The 14626-nt window shown below is 38.8% G+C and overlaps 4 long non-coding RNA genes across 4 annotated transcripts; all 4 read left to right on the top strand.

The window, feature by feature from the left end:
* Positions 1–1160: 1160 nt before the first annotated feature.
* On the top strand, positions 1161–1533 carry LOC115629411. The gene is made up of 2 exons (XR_003995903.1): positions 1161–1334; positions 1398–1533. It is a non-coding gene; the product is annotated as an uncharacterized LOC115629411 (long non-coding RNA).
* Positions 1534–4271: 2738 nt separating this feature from the next.
* Positions 4272–4636, top strand: LOC115629410. The gene is made up of 2 exons (XR_003995902.1): positions 4272–4437; positions 4501–4636. It is a non-coding gene; the product is annotated as an uncharacterized LOC115629410 (long non-coding RNA).
* A 3925-nt stretch (positions 4637–8561) lies between these two features.
* Positions 8562–8939, top strand: LOC115629409. Its single transcript, XR_003995901.1, has 2 exons — positions 8562–8740; positions 8804–8939. It is a non-coding gene; the product is annotated as an uncharacterized LOC115629409 (long non-coding RNA).
* Positions 8940–12843: 3904 nt separating this feature from the next.
* Positions 12844–13221, top strand: LOC115629407. The gene is made up of 2 exons (XR_003995899.1): positions 12844–13022; positions 13086–13221. It is a non-coding gene; the product is annotated as an uncharacterized LOC115629407 (long non-coding RNA).
* Positions 13222–14626: the final 1405 nt, after the last annotated feature.

The following is a 14626-nucleotide window of genomic DNA, read 5'->3' as shown; positions in this document are numbered from 1 at the left end:
TACGCCTCCTTCGCAATATTTATACTCTGTACATGAAATGTACAAGAGTATATTAGGGTTGCGGGAGCTGAAAAATGTAACAGGCAGAAGGAGGCGTGGCAGACCCCACAAAGTATATATATTATTGATCAGCGTGACAAGACGAGTCGATCTAGCCCTGTCTGTCTGTCTGTCCGTCTGTCCGTCCGTATGAACACCTGGATCTCAGAGACTATAAGAGATAGAGACACCAAATTTTCCACAAAGATGCGTTATGTGTGTATTCTATACGAGTTTGTTTTATTTTTTTGATTTCCCCCCCCCACTTCCCCCCCCCCCCTATGGGGGTTTTCCCGATTTTCCATTCGTATAATCGCCTATATCTCGGAGACTATAAGACCTAGGCACACCAAATTTTAGTCCAAGATGCTTTGTGTGAATACGCAGAAAATGTATATTTTGGAATTTCCCTCCCTCCCCCCTCTCCCCCGCAAATGCGATTTTCTCTAACTCCTGTAATTCTTGGAATTTCGAACTAAAATTTTGCAAATACCCCCAGTTGGTTATTATGTGCCATGTCCGTATGCCAAATTTCACTATGATAGACCGATTTACCAAGAAGTTATAGCCATAAATATATTTGCTGCTGCAGCGTTGCTCAAGCGCTGCCCGCGGCTGTTGTTGATGTTGCTGTTTGGTTGACTGCGAAAATGCTTACACAGACACGAATAGATGCGCATAGGCATACATACACTCACACAGACGCAATTGCTATGTAAATGTGCAATTGTACACCCTTTACGTGAGTTCGAATACCGAGAAAGGTAAAATCGATCATTGAATTTTTTTTTATTTTCGTAATTTTTTTATTTTCTATAATTATTGTAAACATATGTACAGAGTATTTCAAAGTCGGGACACCCGACTTTAGCTTTTTTACTTGTTATTCTTGTTGGAGGCGCTAATAGGTTGCAAAAGAAATAAAGCAGCTGAAAATAGTATTTTATGTATATTTAATAAAACTAATTTTGATTGTTTTTCCAGTGCTTTATTTATTTTGAATTTTAAATGGAGGGGGCGCGGAAAAACATGCAGAAAAACCGAGTGCAGGGGGCCAATATTGTGACCGTGACTTCAGTCACCAATAGTTGGTATCGATAACTGTTGATGCGAACCACTAACCAGCGAAATGTGTGGGTAATAATTAAAAGCGGCAATTTTGAAATTCGATGTCGGGAACGCGCGTTCGTGGCGGTGAAGCTGATCGAATATGCGCCTGGTGACCTGGCGAAGATGCTAAGATATGCGCCTGCGCCTCTGAACTTGTCTTGTTGTAGGGCGCACTCTTTATATAGGTGAGTTGTTGTGTTATTGTCGTGTTAGTACAATTGTGTATTTACAACAAATACCCGTTCCAGATACCAATGCCAGGATTATCAACAAGTGTTTTACGGATACGTCTGCGCAGTGTGTGGTGTTATATGTGTAAATGTGGACATGCGTAAAAAAGAAATAAAGATGTGGCAGGCGTATGTTGAAATACAGTGAAACCAACAATTATTCGTACACTCTTTACTTTGGACTTTAATGGTCTATATCTTTGCAGTTATTTAATATAAACAAAAATTTTTTATTTCAAATGAACACTTAATATTTATATTTCATATTTTTAAAACAATAACAAACAATTTCATAATTGGTAATTGGTAATTGAGCAGCGCTGCAGCAGCAAATATATTTATGGCTATAACTTCTTGTTAAATCGGTCTATCATAGTGAAACTTGGCATACGTACACATAATAACTAACTGGGGGTATTTACAATTTTAGTTCGAAATTCCAAGAATTACGGGAGTTACGATTTGCGGGGTAGAGGGGGGAGGGAGGGAAATTCCAAAATATACATTTTCTGCGTATTCACATAAGACATCTGGGACTTTTTTTTGGTGTTCCTAGATCTTATAGTCTCCGAGAAATAGGCGATTATACGAATGGAATATCGGGAAAACCCCCATAGGGGGGAAGTGGGGGAAAATCAAAAAAATAAAACAAACTCGTATAGAATACACACATAACGCATCTTTGTGGAAAATTTGGTGTCTCTATCTCTTATAGTCTCTGAGATCCAGGTGTTCATACGGACGGACAGACGGACAGACAGACAGACAGGGCTAGATCGAGTCGTCTTGTCACGCTGATCAATAATATATATACTTTGTGGGGTCTGCTATCAACGCTACAAATGTATTCTGAACAAATCTAAGAGTCATTTACCGTTAAGCTTATTTTGTGAGTGTATTCATGCGATTTACAAAAGCAGAAACACACCTTTTACATTCACAACAATCATATTTGGAATTGAAGACACAAATTAGTGTTGAATTAAGTAATTTAATACATACTTATATATGTATGTATGTATGTATGTACATGTATATAGGCGGATAACGCCTGCATGAAAAATTTAAATGTATGTACATATCAGTGTTGCCGAACGCTCCAATTTTGGCGGGACGTCCCGATTTATAAATCAAAATTAAATGTCCTGCGTCGGACTTTTCGGGGATAACTCGACCGTGCGTACAACATGCTGAGAAAGCACACAGTTAAGTCAGGACTGGCAGTCCGCCCGGTGCGTAACGAAGATATGTACATATGTATGTATGTACGTATAACCATACATAGGTCTTATTGTACTATATTTGCTTTTTGGAAAATGAACTCTTTAAATAACTTTAGAGAGCGTCGAAAGAAGAGCACATTTTACTTAGCCCAGCAAAGACGGGCAAGACCTGCTAGTGTTTCATATAACTCTTATATGTGATTACAGCATTCCCTGTGATATCCCAGTCGATGCAAATAATGAGGCTGGTTACGATAACGAAGCACAAAGTGGACAACAAGGAGGATCGGATTCACAATGAAATCGCATCCAGTCTGCGGCGTAACAAATAACAAAAACCAAAAAAGCCACTGTGGCGAAATAAAGAATTCCACTTATGTTCCTTTTTATATATTTATTTGTAACAGTTTTTAAAACAGGGAATTTTGTTGAACCAATTTTTCTAACAGCAGCCCCACAATCACTTCTGTGGACGATTTATGTGCCTCTGTAGACGATTTATACGCCTCCTTCGCAATATTTATACTCTGTACATGAAATGTACAAGAGTATATTAGGGTTGCGGGAGCTGAAAAATGTAACAGGCAGAAGGAGGCGTGGCAGACCCCACAAAGTATATATATTATTGATCAGCGTGACAAGACGAGTCGATCTAGCCCTGTCTGTCTGTCTGTCCGTCTGTCCGTCCGTATGAACACCTGGATCTCAGAGACTATAAGAGATAGAGACACCAAATTTTCCACAAAGATGCGTTATGTGTGTATTCTATACGAGTTTGTTTTATTTTTTTGATTTCCCCCCCACTTCCCCCCCCCCCCCTATGGGGGTTTTCCCGATTTTCCATTCGTATAATCGCCTATATCTCGGAGACTATAAGACCTAGGCACACCAAATTTTAGTCCAAGATGCTTTGTGTGAATACGCAGAAAATGTATATTTTGGAATTTCCCTCCCTCCCCCCTCTCCCCCGCAAATGCGATTTTCTCTAACTCCTGTAATTCTTGGAATTTCGAACTAAAATTTTGCAAATACCCCCAGTTGGTTATTATGTGCCATGTCCGTATGCCAAATTTCACTATGATAGACCGATTTACCAAGAAGTTATAGCCATAAATATATTTGCTGCTGCAGCGCTGCTCAAGCGCTGCCCGCGGCTGTTGTTGATGTTGCTGTTTGGTTGACTGCGAAAATGCTTACACAGACACGAATAGATGCGCATAGGCATACATACACTCACACAGACGCAATTGCTATGTAAATGTGCAATTGTACACCCTTTACGTGAGTTCGAATACCGAGAAAGGTAAAATCGATCATTGAATTTTTTTTTATTTTCGTAATTTTTTTATTTTCTATAATTATTGTAAACATATGTACAGAGTATTTCAAAGTCGGGACACCCGACTTTAGCTTTTTTACTTGTTATTCTTGTTGGAGGCGCTAATAGGTTGCAAAAGAAATAAAGCAGCTGAAAATAGTATTTTATGTATATTTAATAAAACTAATTTTGATTGTTTTTCCAGTGCTTTATTTATTTTGAATTTTAAATGGAGGGGGCGCGGAAAAACATGCAGAAAAAACCGAGTGCAGGGGGCCAATATTGTGACCGTGACTTCAGTCACCAATAGTTGGTATCGATAACTGTTGATGCGAACCACTAACCAGCGAAATGTGTGGGTAATAATTAAAAGCGGCAATTTTGAAATTCGATGTCGGGAACGCGCGTTCGTGGCGGTGAAGCTGATCGAATATGCGCCTGGTGACCTGGCGAAGATGCTAAGATATGCGCCTGCGCCTCTGAACTTGTCTTGTTGTAGGGCGCACTCTTTATATAGGTGAGTTGTTGTGTTATTGTCGTGTTAGTACAATTGTGTATTTACAACAAATACCCGTTCCAGATACCAATGCCAGGATTATCAACAAGTGTTTTACGGATACGTCTGCGCAGTGTGTGGTGTTATATGTGTAAATGTGGACATGCGTAAAAAAGAAATAAAGATGTGGCAGGCGTATGTTGAAATACAGTGAAACCAACAATTATTCGTACACTCTTTACTTTGGACTTTAATGGTCTATATCTTTGCAGTTATTTAATATAAACAAAAATTTTTTATTTCAAATGAACACTTAATATTTATATTTCATATTTTTAAAACAATAACAAACAATTTCATAATTGGTAATGGGAAAAACGTAATCTAATAAAAACAAGTAAAAAAGCTAAAGTCGGGTGTCCCGACTTTGAAATACTCTGTACATATGTTTACAATAATTATAGAAAATAAAAAAAATTAAGAAAAAAAAAAAATTTGATCGATTTTACCTCTCTCGGTATTCGAACTCACGTAAAGGGTGTATAATTGCACATTTACATAGCAATTGCGTCTGTGTGAGTGTATGTATGCCTATGCGCATCAATTCGTGTCTGTGTAAGCATTTTCTCAGTCAACCAAACAGCAACATCACCAACAGCCGCGAGCAGCGCTTGAGCAGCGCTGCAGCAGCAAATATATTTATGGCTATAACTTCTTGTTAAATCGGTCTATCATAGTGAAACTTGGCATACGTACACATAATAACTAACTGGGGGTATTTACAATTTTAGTTCGAAATTCCAAGAATTACGGGAGTTACGATTTGCGGGGTAGAGGGGGGAGGGAGGGAAATTCCAAAATATACATTTTCTGCGTATTCACATAAGACATCTGGGACTTTTTTTTGGTGTTCCTAGATCTTATAGTCTCCGAGAAATAGGCGATTATACGAATGGAATATCGGGAAAACCCCCATAGGGGGGAAGTGGGGGAAAATCAAAAAAATAAAACAAACTCGTATAGAATACACACATAACGCATCTTTGTGGAAAATTTGGTGTCTCTATCTCTTATAGTCTCTGAGATCCAGGTGCTCATACGGACGGACAGACGGACAGACAGACAGACAGGGCTAGATCGACTCGTCTTGTCACGCTGATCAATAATATATATACTTTGTGGGGTCTGCTATCAACGCTACAAATGTATTCTGAACAAATCTAAGAGTCATTTACCGTTAAGCTTATTTTGTGAGTGTATTCATGCGATTTACAAAAGCAGAAACACACCTTTTACATTCACAACAATCATATTTGGAATTGAAGACACAAATTAGTGTTGAATTAAGTAATTTAATACATACTTATATATGTATGTATGTATGTATGTACATGTATATAGGCGGATAACGCCTGCATGAAAAATTTAAATGTATGTACATATCAGTGTTGCCGAACGCTCCAATTTTGGCGGGACGTCCCGATTTATAAATCAAAATTAAATGTCCTGCGTCGGACTTTTCGGGGATAACTCGACCGTGCGTACAACATGCTGAGAAAGCACACAGTTAAGTCAGGACTGGCAGTCCGCCCGGTGCGTAACGAAGATATGTACATATGTATGTATGTACGTATAACCATACATAGGTCTTATTGTACTATATTTGCTTTTTATACTCTGTACATGAAATGTACAAGAGTATATTAAGTTTGCGGGAGCTGAAAAATGTAACAGGCAGAAGGAGGCGTGGCAGACCCCACAAAGTATATATATTCTTGATCAGCATGACGAGACGAGTCGATCTAGCCCTGTCTGTCTGTCTGTCCGTCTGTCCGTCTGTCCGTCCGTATGAACACCTAGATCTCAGAGACTATAAGAGATAGAGACACCAAATTTTGCACGAAGATGCGTTATGTGTGTATTCTATACGAGTTTGTTTTATTTTTTTGATTTTCCCCCCCACTTCCCCCCTATGGGGGTTTTCCCGATTTTCCATTCGTATAATCGCCTATATCTCGGAGACTATAAGACCTAGGAACACCAAATTTTAGTCCCAGATGCCTTATGTGAATACGCAGAAAATGTATATTTTGGAATTCCCCTCCCTCCCCCCTCTACGCCGCAAATCGTAACTCCCGTAATTCTTGGAATTTCGAACTAAAATTTTGGAAATACCCCCAGTTAGTTATTATGTGTCCGTATGCCAAATTTCATTATGATAGACCGATTTAACAAGAAGTTATAGCCATAAATATATTTGCTGATGCAGCGCTGCTGCAGCGCTGCTCAAGCGCTGCCCGCGGCTGTTGTTGATGTTGCTGTTTGGTTGACTGCGAAAATGCTTACACAGACACGAATTGATGCGCATAGGCATACATACACTCACACAGACGCAATTGCTATGTAAATGTGCAATTATACACCCTTTACGTGAGTTCGAATACCGAGAGAGGTAAAATCGATCAAATTTTTTTTTTTATTTTCTTAATTTTTTTTATTTTCTATAATTATTGTAAACATATGTACAGAGTATTTCAAAGTCGGGACACCCGACTTTAGCTTTTTTACTTGTTTTAAAATGAACTCTTTAAATAACTTTAGAGAGCGTCGAAAGAAGAGCACATTTTACTTAGCCCAGCAAAGACGGGCAAGACCTGCTAGTGTTTCATATAACTCTTATATGTGATTACAGCATTCCCTGTGATATCCCAGTCGATGCAAATAATGAGGCTGGTTACGATAACGAAGCACAAAGTGGACAACAAGGAGGATCGGATTCACAATGAAATCGCATCCAGTCTGCGGCGTAACAAATAACAAAAACCAAAAAAGCCACTGTGGCGAAATAAAGAATTCCACTTATGTTCCTTTTTATATATTTATTTGTAACAGTTTTTAAAACAGGGAATTTTGTTGAACCAATTTTTCTAACAGCAGCCCCACAATCACTTCTGTGGACGATTTATGTGCCTCTGTAGACGATTTATACGCCTCCTTCGCAATATTTATACTCTGTACATGAAATGTACAAGAGTATATTAGGGTTGCGGGAGCTGAAAAATGTAACAGGCAGAAGGAGGCGTGGCAGACCCCACAAAGTATATATATTATTGATCAGCGTGACAAGACGAGTCGATCTAGCCCTGTCTGTCTGTCTGTCCGTCTGTCCGTCCGTATGAACACCTGGATCTCAGAGACTATAAGAGATAGAGACACCAAATTTTCCACAAAGATGCGTTATGTGTGTATTCTATACGAGTTTGTTTTATTTTTTTTATTTCCCCCCCCCCACTTCCCCCCCCCCCCCGCTATGGGGGTTTTCCCGATTTTCCATTCGTATAATCGCCTATATCTCGGAGACTATAAGACCTAGGCACACCAAATTTTAGTCCAAGATGCTTTGTGTGAATACGCAGAAAATGTATATTTTGGAATTTCCCTCCCTCCCCCCTCTCCCCCGCAAATGCGATTTTCTCTAACTCCTGTAATTCTTGGAATTTCGAACTAAAATTTTGCAAATACCCCCAGTTGGTTATTATGTGCCATGTCCGTATGCCAAATTTCACTATGATAGACCGATTTACCAAGAAGTTATAGCCATAAATATATTTGCTGCTGCAGCGCTGCTCAAGCGCTGCCCGCGGCTGTTGTTGATGTTGCTGTTTGGTTGACTGCGAAAATGCTTACACAGACACGAATAGATGCGCATAGGCATACATACACTCACACAGACGCAATTGCTATGTAAATGTGCAATTGTACACCCTTTACGTGAGTTCGAATACCGAGAAAGGTAAAATCGATCATTGAATTTTTTTTTATTTTCGTAATTTTTTTATTTTCTATAATTATTGTAAACATATGTACAGAGTATTTCAAAGTCGGGACACCCGACTTTAGCTTTTTTACTTGTTATTCTTGTTGGAGGCGCTAATAGGTTGCAAAAGAAATAAAGCAGCTGAAAATAGTATTTTATGTATATTTAATAAAACTAATTTTGATTGTTTTTCCAGTGCTTTATTTATTTTGAATTTTAAATGGAGGGGGCGCGGAAAAACATGCAGAAAAACCGAGTGCAGGGGGCCAATATTGTGACCGTGACTTCAGTCACCAATAGTTGGTATCGATAACTGTTGATGCGAACCACTAACCAGCGAAATGTGTGGGTAATAATTAAAAGCGGCAATTTTGAAATTCGATGTCGGGAACGCGCGTTCGTGGCGGTGAAGCTGATCGAATATGCGCCTGGTGACCTGGCGAAGATGCTAAGATATGCGCCTGCGCCTCTGAACTTGTCTTGTTGTAGGGCGCACTCTTTATATAGGTGAGTTGTTGTGTTATTGTCGTGTTAGTACAATTGTGTATTTACAACAAATACCCGTTCCAGATACCAATGCCAGGATTATCAACAAGTGTTTTACGGATACGTCTGCGCAGTGTGTGGTGTTATATGTGTAAATGTGGACATGCGTAAAAAAGAAATAAAGATGTGGCAGGCGTATGTTGAAATACAGTGAAACCAACAATTATTCGTACACTCTTTACTTTGGACTTTAATGGTCTATATCTTTGCAGTTATTTAATATAAACAAAAATTTTTTATTTCAAATGAACACTTAATATTTATATTTCATATTTTTAAAACAATAACAAACAATTTCATAATTGGTAATGGGAAAAACGTAATCTAATAAAAACAAGTAAAAAAGCTAAAGTCGGGTGTCCCGACTTTGAAATACTCTGTACATATGTTTACAATAATTATAGAAAATAAAAAAAATTAAGAAAATAAAAAAAAAATTTGATCGATTTTACCTCTCTCGGTATTCGAACTCACGTAAAGGGTGTATAATTGCACATTTACATAGCAATTGCGTCTGTGTGAGTGTATGTATGCCTATGCGCATCAATTCGTGTCTGTGTAAGCATTTTCTCAGTCAACCAAACAGCAACATCACCAACAGCCGCGAGCAGCGCTTGAGCAGCGCTGCAGCAGCAAATATATTTATGGCTATAACTTCTTGTTAAATCGGTCTATCATAGTGAAACTTGGCATACGTACACATAATAACTAACTGGGGGTATTTACAATTTTAGTTCGAAATTCCAAGAATTACGGGAGTTACGATTTGCGGGGTAGAGGGGGGAGGGAGGGAAATTCCAAAATATACATTTTCTGCGTATTCACATAAGACATCTGGGACTTTTTTTTGGTGTTCCTAGATCTTATAGTCTCCGAGAAATAGGCGATTATACGAATGGAATATCGGGAAAACCCCCATAGGGGGGAAGTGGGGGAAAATCAAAAAAATAAAACAAACTCGTATAGAATACACACATAACGCATCTTTGTGGAAAATTTGGTGTCTCTATCTCTTATAGTCTCTGAGATCCAGGTGTTCATACGGACGGACAGACAGACAGACAGGGCTAGATCGACTCGTCTTGTCACGCTGATCAATAATATATATACTTTGTGGGGTCTGCTATCAACGCTACAAATGTATTCTGAACAAATCTAAGAGTCATTTACCGTTAAGCTTATTTTGTGAGTGTATTCATGCGATTTACAAAAGCAGAAACACACCTTTTACATTCACAACAATCATATTTGGAATTGAAGACACAAATTAGTGTTGAATTAAGTAATTTAATACATACTTATATATGTATGTATGTATGTATGTACATGTATATAGGCGGATAACGCCTGCATGAAAAATTTAAATGTATGTACATATCAGTGTTGCCGAACGCTCCAATTTTGGCGGGACGTCCCGATTTATAAATCAAAATTAAATGTCCTGCGTCGGACTTTTCGGGGATAACTCGACCGTGCGTACAACATGCTGAGAAAGCACACAGTTAAGTCAGGACTGGCAGTCCGCCCGGTGCGTAACGAAGATATGTACATATGTATGTATGTACGTATAACCATACATAGGTCTTATTGTACTATATTTGCTTTTTATACTCTGCACATGAAATGTACAAGAGTATATTAAGTTTGCGGGAGCTGAAAAATGTAACAGGCAGAAGGAGGCGTGGCAGACCCCACAAAGTATATATATTCTTGATCAGCATGACGAGACGAGTCGATCTAGCCCTGTCTGTCTGTCTGTCCGTCTGTCCGTCTGTCCGTCCGTATGAACACCTAGATCTCAGAGACTATAAGAGATAGAGACACCAAATTTTGCACGAAGATGCGTTATGTGTGTATTCTATACGAGTTTGTTTTATTTTTTTGATTTTCCCCCCCACTTCCCCCCTATGGGGGTTTTCCCCATTTTCCATTCGTATAATCGCCTATATCTCGGAGACTATAAGACCTAGGAACACCAAATTTTAGTCCCAGATGCCTTATGTGAATACGCAGAAAATGTATATTTTGGAATTCCCCTCCCTCCCCCCTCTACCCCGCAAATCGTAACTCCCGTAATTCTTGGAATTTCGAACTAAAATTTTGGAAATACCCCCAGTTAGTTATTATGTGTCCGTATGCCAAATTTCATTATGATAGACCGATTTAACAAGAAGTTATAGCCATAAATATATTTGCTGATGCAGCGCTGCTCAAGCGCTGCCCGCGGCTGTTGTTGATGTTGCTGTTTGGTTGACTGCGAAAATGCTTACACAGACACGAATTGATGCGCATAGGCATACATACACTCACACAGACGCAATTGCTATGTAAATGTGCAATTATACACCCTTTACGTGAGTTCGAATACCGAGAGAGGTAAAATCGATCAAATTTTTTTTTTTATTTTCTTAATTTTTTTTTATTTTCTATAATTATTGTAAACATATGTACAGAGTATTTCAAAGTCGGGACACCCGACTTTAGCTTTTTTACTTGTTGGAAAATGAACTCTTTAAATAACTTTAGAGAGCGTCGAAAGAAGAGCACATTTTACTTAGCCCAGCAAAGACGGGCAAGACCTGCTAGTGTTTCATATAACTCTTATATGTGATTACAGCATTCCCTGTGATATCCCAGTCGATGCAAATAATGAGGCTGGTTACGATAACGAAGCACAAAGTGGACAACAAGGAGGATCGGATTCACAATGAAATCGCATCCAGTCTGCGGCGTAACAAATAACAAAAACCAAAAAAGCCACTGTGGCGAAATAAAGAATTCCACTTATGTTCCTTTTTATATATTTATTTGTAACAGTTTTTAAAACAGGGAATTTTGTTGAACCAATTTTTCTAACAGCAGCCCCACAATCACTTCTGTGGACGATTTATGTGCCTCTGTAGACGATTTATACGCCTCCTTCGCAATATTTATACTCTGTACATGAAATGTACAAGAGTATATTAGGGTTGCGGGAGCTGAAAAATGTAACAGGCAGAAGGAGGCGTGGCAGACCCCACAAAGTATATATATTATTGATCAGCGTGACAAGACGAGTCGATCTAGCCCTGTCTGTCCGTCTGTCCGTCCGTATGAACACCTGGATCTCAGAGACTATAAGAGATAGAGACACCAAATTTTCCACAAAGATGCGTTATGTGTGTATTCTATACGAGTTTGTTTTATTTTTTTGATTTCCCCCCCCCCCCACTTCCCCCCCCCCCCCCCCCCCTATGGGGGTTTTCCCGATTTTCCATTCGTATAATCGCCTATATCTCGGAGACTATAAGACCTAGGCACACCAAATTTTAGTCCAAGATGCTTTGTGTGAATACGCAGAAAATGTATATTTTGGAATTCCCCTCCCTCCCCCCCTCTCCCCTGCAAATGCGATTTTCTCTAACTCCCGTAATTCTTGGAATTTCGAACTAAAATTTTGAAAATACCCCCAGTTAGTAATTATGTGTCCGTATGCCAAGTTTCACTATGATAGACCGATTTACCAAGAAGTTATAGCCCTAAATATATTTGCTGCTGCAGCGCTGCTCAAGCGCTGCCCGCGGCTGTTGTTGATGTTGCTGTTTGGTTGACTGCGAAAATGCTTACACAGACACGAATAGATGCGCATAGGCATACATACACTCACACAGACGCAATTGCTATGTAAATGTGCAATTGTACACCCTTTACGTGAGTTCGAATACCGAGAAAGGTAAAATCGATCATTGAATTTTTTTTTATTTTCGTAATTTTTTTATTTTCTATAATTATTGTAAACATATGTACAGAGTATTTCAAAGTCGGGACACCCGACTTTAGCTTTTTTACTTGTTATTCTTGTTGGAGGCGCTAATAGGTTGCAAAAGAAATAAAGCAGCTGAAAATAGTATTTTATGTATATTTAATAAAACTAATTTTGATTGTTTTTCCAGTGCTTTATTTATTTTGAATTTTAAATGGAGGGGGCGCGGAAAAACATGCAGAAAAACCGAGTGCAGGGGGCCAATATTGTGACCGTGACTTCAGTCACCAATAGTTGGTATCGATAACTGTTGATGCGAACCACTAACCAGCGAAATGTGTGGGTAATAATTAAAAGCGGCAATTTTGAAATTCGATGTCGGGAACGCGCGTTCGTGGCGGTGAAGCTGATCGAATATGCGCCTGGTGACCTGGCGAAGATGCTAAGATATGCGCCTGCGCCTCTGAACTTGTCTTGTTGTAGGGCGCACTCTTTATATAGGTGAGTTGTTGTGTTATTGTCGTGTTAGTACAATTGTGTATTTACAACAAATACCCGTTCCAGATACCAATGCCAGGATTATCAACAAGTGTTTTACGGATACGTCTGCGCAGTGTGTGGTGTTATATGTGTAAATGTGGACATGCGTAAAAAAGAAATAAAGATGTGGCAGGCGTATGTTGAAATACAGTGAAACCAACAATTATTCGTACACTCTTTACTTTGGACTTTAATGGTCTATATCTTTGCAGTTATTTAATATAAACAAAAATTTTTTATTTCAAATGAACACTTAATATTTATATTTCATATTTTTAAAACAATAACAAACAATTTCATAATTGGTAATTGATAATTGAGCAGCGCTGCAGCAGCAAATATATTTATGGCTATAACTTCTTGTTAAATCGGTCTATCATAGTGAAACTTGGCATACGTACACATAATAACTAACTGGGGGTATTTACAATTTTAGTTCGAAATTCCAAGAATTACGGGAGTTACGATTTGCGGGGTAGAGGGGGGAGGGAGGGAAATTCCAAAATATACATTTTCTGCGTATTCACATAAGACATCTGGGACTTTTTTTTGGTGTTCCTAGATCTTATAGTCTCCGAGAAATAGGCGATTATACGAATGGAATATCGGGAAAACCCCCATAGGGGGGAAGTGGGGGAAAATCAAAAAAATAAAACAAACTCGTATAGAATACACACATAACGCATCTTTGTGGAAAATTTGGTGTCTCTATCTCTTATAGTCTCTGAGATCCAGGTGTTCATACGGACGGACAGACGGACAGACAGACAGACAGGGCTAGATCGACTCGTCTTGTCACGCTGATCAATAATATATATACTTTGTGGGGTCTGCTATCAACGCTACAAATGTATTCTGAACAAATCTAAGAGTCATTTACCGTTAAGCTTATTTTGTGAGTGTATTCATGCGATTTACAAAAGCAGAAACACACCTTTTACATTCACAACAATCATATTTGGAATTGAAGACACAAATTAGTGTTGAATTAAGTAATTTAATACATACTTATATATGTATGTATGTATGTATGTACATGTATATAGGCGGATAACGCCTGCATGAAAAATTTAAATGTATGTACATATCAGTGTTGCCGAACGCTCCAATTTTGGCGGGACGTCCCGATTTATAAATCAAAATTAAATGTCCTGCGTCGGACTTTTCGGGGATAACTCGACCGTGCGTACAACATGCTGAGAAAGCACACAGTTAAGTCAGGACTGGCAGTCCGCCCGGTGCGTAACGAAGATATGTACATATGTATGTATGTACGTATAACCATACATAGGTCTTATTGTACTATATTTGCTTTTTGGAAAATGAACTCTTTAAATAACTTTAGAGAGCGTCGAAAGAAGAGCACATTTTACTTAGCCCAGCAAAGACGGGCAAGACCTGCTAGTGTTTCATATAACTCTTATATGTGATTACAGCATTCCCTGTGATATCCCAGTCGATGCAAATAATGAGGCTGGTTACGATAACGAAGCACAAAGTGGACAACAAGGAGGATCGGATTCACAATGAAATCGCATCCAGTCTGCGGCGTAACAAATAACAAA

This window comes from Scaptodrosophila lebanonensis, unplaced genomic scaffold (assembly GCF_003285725.1).
Source record: "Scaptodrosophila lebanonensis strain 11010-0011.00,11010-0021.00 unplaced genomic scaffold, SlebRS2 tig00000145-arrow-arrow-pilon, whole genome shotgun sequence".
Taxonomy (NCBI): domain Eukaryota; kingdom Metazoa; phylum Arthropoda; class Insecta; order Diptera; family Drosophilidae; genus Scaptodrosophila; species Scaptodrosophila lebanonensis.
This window is presented reverse-complemented; position numbering and strand designations above follow the sequence as displayed.